The 6,690-nt window shown below is 46.3% G+C and overlaps 1 pseudogene; it reads left to right on the forward strand.

The window, feature by feature from the left end:
- Positions 1 to 1,597: 1,597 nt before the first annotated feature.
- On the forward strand, positions 1,598 to 2,806 carry LOC140411490 (nucleosome assembly protein 1-like 1; annotated as a pseudogene).
- Positions 2,807 to 6,690: the final 3,884 nt, after the last annotated feature.

Here is a 6,690-nt window from a genome sequence, read left to right on the forward strand (position 1 = left end):
AAACTTTTTTCTCTGGGACCCATTTTTACCAACCAGCCATCTTTCAGGACCCACGACGGCCGAACTTCGCGACCCACCATTTTTGCTTACAGATGACAGGTGAGCCAGCCAGCTTGGTCCTCACGATCTCACTTGCTTTGTGATTCAATATTACATTTCTGCCAAGGACTACAACTGATGGTTGAAGGTCTCACTGCCTCCATTGAAAAAAATTGAGAAGTTTGTCCTCGAACTCACAATGCCTTGAAACGCCTTTGCACTTTTGAAGTTTTTAATCTTTCATTTGCCAGTATTTCTCTGCATACAGTGCACATGAACTTTGCATCCTGATTCGCTTTGTTCCTGTTTTCAGCTTTTTCTTCATGGGTTGTTCACCAGAGGCCCTGGAGCTCACACCAGCACTACTGACAACAACAAAATGGAGGAATCTCTCTCGCGCCCAGAGCACATGACGTCAATGTAAGGGGGGCGTGACCTGCTCTCTGCCGCCGCTCCAGGTTGGACGTCACCATTGATTTTTTTTTAGAAGGACCAGCTCCTGACTCAGCGGCCTGACATCAGGAGGAGGCGGTCTGTCTCGCTGGACTCCGGGCCTGAGCAACGCTGAGGGGGCAGTCCAGCTCGGGACAGCCGACATTCTGAAAGCCCGTTCGCAGTCGGCATTTTAAAAAGCTGGTTGCGGCTGTTGTGCACTTCTTCCCGTGACCGGGACTGCTGCGACTGATAACCCTGCAACCCTCCCGACACCCACCCGCAGGCCGTCACACTGACTTTGAAAATGACTGGTTTAATTGTCTACCACCATTCATGGCTGGATGTGGCAGGACTGCAGACCTTGGATCTGACCCGTTGTTTGTGTTAAGCTGCTTATCTCTGTCTATTACATGCTGCTTACAAGCAGTCCTGTGTTGTAGCTTCACCAGGTTGACAGCTCATTTTTCAGTATGCCTGGTGCTGCTCCTGGCATCCCTCCTGCACTCTTCATTGAACCAGGGTTGATCCCCTGGCTTAGTGGTAATGATAGAGGGGGGGGGGATGCCAGGTCATGACGTTATATATTGTGGCTGAGTATAATTCTATTGCCGCTGATGCCCCCCAGCAACTTATGGGTGCCCAGACTTGAGTTGCGAGATCTGTTCAAAGTCTATCCCATTTAGCACGGGGTAGTATTACACAGCACAATGGACGGTATCCTCATTGTGAAGACTGGACTTTGTCTCCACAAAGACTGTGCGGTGGTCAGTCCGACAACTACTGTCATGGACAGATGCATCTGTGGCAGGTAGGTTGTTGAGGATGAGTTTGGGTTTTCCCTCTTGTTGGTTCCCTCACCACCTGCCGCAGTCCCAGTCTAGCAGTGCTTCGTTCAAGTGGTGTTTAACATGGAGTAGTATGGCTTCCGGTGGCGGCCATGGTGTGAGTGGTCGCACATAGGGCAGCTCCTGCTTGGAGGCACAGGAAAGAGCTCTTTTTACCCAATACTGGGTGGAATTTTGGTGAAAAGGCAGAGGTGAAGGTTGGAGGAGCATTTGGGAAAGCATGTTCCAAGTGTGGCCATACAAATCATTTTGCAAAGCAATGCTTTTCGCGTCCAACCATGGATCAAACAGGATTAGTCAAGGCAGTTGATGAGATATCCCTTGAAGAACTGTTTTTCGTTGATCAGATTTTAATCAAGGACACGATGTGCCCGAATATGAAAAGTGAAGAAGACTTACTGACCTGTTGTGACAATAGTGATGATGAAGCTGATACCATCGAAGACAGATGGACAATTCCAGTGATGTTGAACGACGCATTGATAAAATGCAAGTTCGACATGGGAGCGAAGGCAAACCTCCTCAGTCTGTCCGATTTGAATGGGCTGTGAGTTAAACTGAAAGTCGTCAATCAAATGAGCCTACTTAAAGACTACAGTGGGAATGAGATTGAGACGCTGGGAGCTTGTGAACTCAAAGCATGGGTACACAACACAAGTCACATCATACCATTTTCCATTGTGGACACGGAACGCGAGTCCATCATAGGAGCGGATGCATGTGAGGCCCCGAACCTAGTTGAGAGGCTGTACATTCCAGACAGTGCTGTGTCGGAGGGTCATTGCAACTGGCAGCGAGGTATAATGGCACAGTTATCCGATGAGATACAAGCGAAAGTAAAAGTGAAGGATGACAAACTAGATGAATAGATGAAAAAGTCAAAGGGAATTCCAGACTTCTGCTTAACAATCTTCAGATGTGGATTTTCTCAGTGGTATGATTCAGGAGCATGATGAGTCTATATTAAAGCATCTACAAGATGTGAACGTTAAATATTCAGAGCCTGAACTGCCAATGAGCTTCACTCTGGAGTTCAAGTTCGAGCCGAATGAGTATTTCACAAATGAGGTAGCCACAAAAGCGTACCAGATGGAGTCATGGCCTGACGTGTTAGACTTTTTATTCTTTGATGAACCAGATATCACGGGATGCACAGGGTGCCAGATCGACTGGAAGAAAGGAAAAAATGTCTCACTGAAAAGCATTAAAACGAAGCAGGAGCATAAGGGTCGGAGTATCTTAAAACAGTTACGAAACCTGTACCAAATACCACTTGCTTCAATTTCTTCAGTCCACCTGAAGTTCCACAGCAAGGAGTGTTAAATAAATATTCTGCAGCAAGACTCGCTGCTGACTTTGAAATTGGTCACTTCTTGCATGAACACATAATTCCATGTGCAATGTCGTACTTTACAGGAGAAGCCATTATAGATGATGATGACTCTGATGATGATTACGACGCTGATAATTACGACGCCCGTGATTAGGTTGAGGAAAGTGGAGACTCAGATGATGAGCCAGAAGAGGACAACTATGAAACTCTATTCAGGTGGTTTGGCGGGAGTGACGGGGTGATCAGAAGGGGCGCCCTGTCTACGCAGGATAACGGTGAGTGTAAAAGCTCTAAGATGGCGAGTGCAGAGGCTAAAAGTGAGATTGCAGTAGCAGATACATCAAATGAGAGCACCTCAACTGCGAACAGACTGAGTAACTGAAAAAATAATTCCCATTCTGGAGAAACTGGCTCCAGAGGCGTACAGTGCATCATCTCAGGCCCATGAAATGGTTCCTGAAGCGGACTCCCCAATACTCGCGGCCACTCCACCAAAAGAGGTGCTGGAAGAGCAGATGGATGCATCTGCGTGCAGTTCTACGAAGAAAGACGAAGCATATATCGTCATATCGAATGAGATGAGCCACTAATCGGCTCTCCAGCGAAAGACAAACCAAATATCGTCATATCAAGTGAGGATGGGCCACCAATTGGGGCTCAAACACAAAATGGAGAAGCAACGCCTAACATTGGGGACATTGATCCAGCCAAGACACCGAGTGCAAGGATTTGCAGATTGTTCCTGAAGTTGCAGACTTGACTGCAACTGCACAATCATCCAAACGTATACCGACTCTCGACGTTTCACCAGGTGAGGGGCATTCAACCTTACAACCATGGATCAACCAAAAGTCCTTGATCCAGCTAAGGTTCAAAATCAGCTATGGTGGCAGAAGAGCCAGAGTCAGCCTGCACAGCAGACCATCCAAAAGCAGTTACTATGGCAAAAGCACCACAAACAACTAGTCCCATGGTGGAGTCCAGCAGCAAGAAGGATGCCACTAATGTCAGAAAGAAAAGGAGACGCTGTCAGAGGATCATTCTCATGAGAAGGTAGGGGAAGAAAAGAAGAGCGGAGGGTACAGTGGGTCGACTGGGTCGCAGCTGAAGGAGCAGGCGTCGGCAATGTGGCCGACAGGCAAGCAAGCACACTAGGAAAGAAAAGGAAGCACGGGTTAGAAAATTAAAAACGTTAGTGACGCAGCAACCAGCTAGAAAATCGGTCTTCAGGACGCATCGCATCTAAAAGGCGAAACAAGTTGGTGATACAAAAAAGACCGGCCAGTAAACCGGTCTTCCGAAAGTTAAAGCAACATTGAGTAGCCGATCAAAGTTCAGAAAACCAACGGGACGTGCCATTGTGAATGTCCAATAAGCTGTGCACAAATGACATGTTTAAAATTAACAGGCACATCATGTTGCGTGAAGCACAGTTGCATTTGTACATGTGACATGTTTAAAATTATGATGCAGATCATGTTTTGTAAGACACAGTTATATTTGTATGTAAATGTTAACAGTTCCAGAGGAAACGGAATGTGGTGATATGCCTGTGTGCACAGTTCTGCATATAGTTACTGGTGCAACCTCCGACCAGCTGGTGGCAGTAGAGATCCATCACGTGACTCGAGACAACCGGCAGTTTGTAGTAAGTTGTACAACAGGCTGGTGACACTTAGAGTAGCTCCAGGAGAAGAACTAGATGTTCTGTGTACATCATTACTACGGTCATAACACAGAACACAACAGGCACGTTGAACAATATTCCATCCTCAAAGTAATTTATGAAAATGATTTTAAAATATATAGCGACCCCAACAACAACCCCTATAGAATTCCTCTGGTAACCTGCTTCTATTGTGCTTTCCACTGCAACATTCTTTGTTATCTTCTTTCAGTCCTGCCGCACACAAAATGCAACCCAATTCTTTGTCACATATCCCCTGGACATGCACTTTGTGAATCTGTTCATTTTGTGTGACAATGTCAAATGTCATCCCAGAAATCAGGTCGGTATCATCCATGGCCACATCTGTATCTGTAAACTCAAACAAATCCAGTGTATTAATCTGATTTATTCTGTTATCGGAAGCTTATTGAAAATCTCTCAACTGACTCGCAATGAACAATGCAGTGGACAAGCTGCTAATAAACTGTAATTAATTCAAAGCCACGGAAATTTTATGCCTGGGGTTTTTTGGAGCAATAGGTATCTGATTAATCATTAATGAGAGCGATTGAGTTGTGGATGGGGTGGAAGGTAAGATAAGTAAAATTCTAAAATACAGCTCGAATGTACCTTCAATTTCTGGATTTAATAAACACACATTTGGATGCATATGAGGTGGGCCGATTATTATCGCATGCTGAGATGATTTTCAAATGATTTTAACTGTTTTCTGGGGCTCAGGAAACTCACCAGTGAAATGGAGAGAACATTGAGTGGCACTTCTGGGGTCTTTGAAGCTCACATTATCGGATATCAATAAAGCCTCGGTGCTTGTTCGTTCCTCTGGCAAATGTTTTGCGGTGACCCCCTGTGATCACAATTATTCACAATTAAGAGGCTTTAAACCAGGCAACGTCAGGGCGCCACGGTGGCACAGCGGTTAGCACTGTTGCCTCACAGCTCCAGGGTCCCAGGTTCGATTCCCGGCTTGGGTCACTGTCTGGGCAGAGTCTGCACGTTCTCCCCGTGTCTGCGTGGGTTTCCTCCGGGTGCTCCGGTTTCCTCCCACAGTCCAAAGATGTGCAGGTTAGATGGATTGGCCATGATAAATTGCCCCTTAGTATCCAAAGGTTAGGTGGGGTTACTGGGATAGGGTGGAGGCGTGGTCTAAGTAGGGTGCTCTTTCCAAGGGTCAGTGTAGACTCGATGGGCCGAATGGCCTCCTTCTGCACTGTAAATTCTATGAGTATGAGTCAGGTTGGGGTGACTTGCTCTGGATGTTTTTGAGAAAACATTGGATGAGGAAGCCAATCGCCATCCACAGCAGCAACATTGTGGTTTGATGGGGTTGCACCAGAAAGAAAGAATGATTTGCCTTTATTTAGAGCCTTCCATGGACTCAGGATGAGCCATAGTGCTCTGCAGCCAATGAAGTACTTTGGAAGTGCCATCACTTTGTTATAATGTAGGAAATGCTGCAGCTAATTTGGATGGCAGCAAGCTTCCACAAGGAGCAGGTAGTAAAGGCCAGATAATCTTTTTTTAAAGTGATGTTTAGTCAGGGATAAATATTCGTCAGGCTACAAAGGAGAACCCCCCATCCCCACCCCCACTGCTCTTCAAAATAGTGCCATTGGATCTTTTATATCCACCTAGAAGAACAGATGGGGTCTTGGCAATTCTGACAGTGCAGCACTCCCTCAGCTTGGGTTTCGTGCTCAAGTCTCTGGACTGAGTCTAGAACCCACAATCGCCTGACTCAGACATGAGGCTGCAACCAACTGAGCCACTGCTGAAGGGGAAACTGCAGAGCAGAGAGGCGCAAAGCACACATCTGGAGGGTATCAGACAGGATTGCATGAGGAATCATGCTCGCGAGTCTACTGACAGAGGCTGAGCTTCCTTGACCTTTCAACTTCACATTGTCATGACAGATATTTTCTGCCATCCTCAGCTTCATTGAAGAAGATGCTCCCTCCTGGACCTTGTGACTTTGTGTTTCCCAGTGTTGCCCTCAGTTTTCTTTGCCTCTGGCTCCTTCTCTGCCACCGAGAACGTCTTGAGGATCTCTCAGCTGTTGGGTGTCCGACAACTTGTTTCAACATCCTATGCGGTAACATTAGCCAGAATGACTGCACCTACACACTCACCACTTTGGCTAGCTTCCAAAAGGCACAGTGTTGGATTTGGATGTGCTTACTGTCACGTGTACCGAGGTACAGTGAAAAATATTTTTCTGCGTGCAGCTCAAATAGATCATTTAGTACATGAAAAGAAAATACGCAATAGGGAGTTTTAAAAGATTAGTAGAGTTATAGGAGATGTAAGAAGAGGGTCTGTGTGAGAGAGCTCGCAGACGGTCGCCACAC

The sequence above is a fragment of the Scyliorhinus torazame genome, chromosome 4 (genome assembly GCF_047496885.1).
Source record: "Scyliorhinus torazame isolate Kashiwa2021f chromosome 4, sScyTor2.1, whole genome shotgun sequence".
Classification (NCBI taxonomy): domain Eukaryota; kingdom Metazoa; phylum Chordata; class Chondrichthyes; order Carcharhiniformes; family Scyliorhinidae; genus Scyliorhinus; species Scyliorhinus torazame.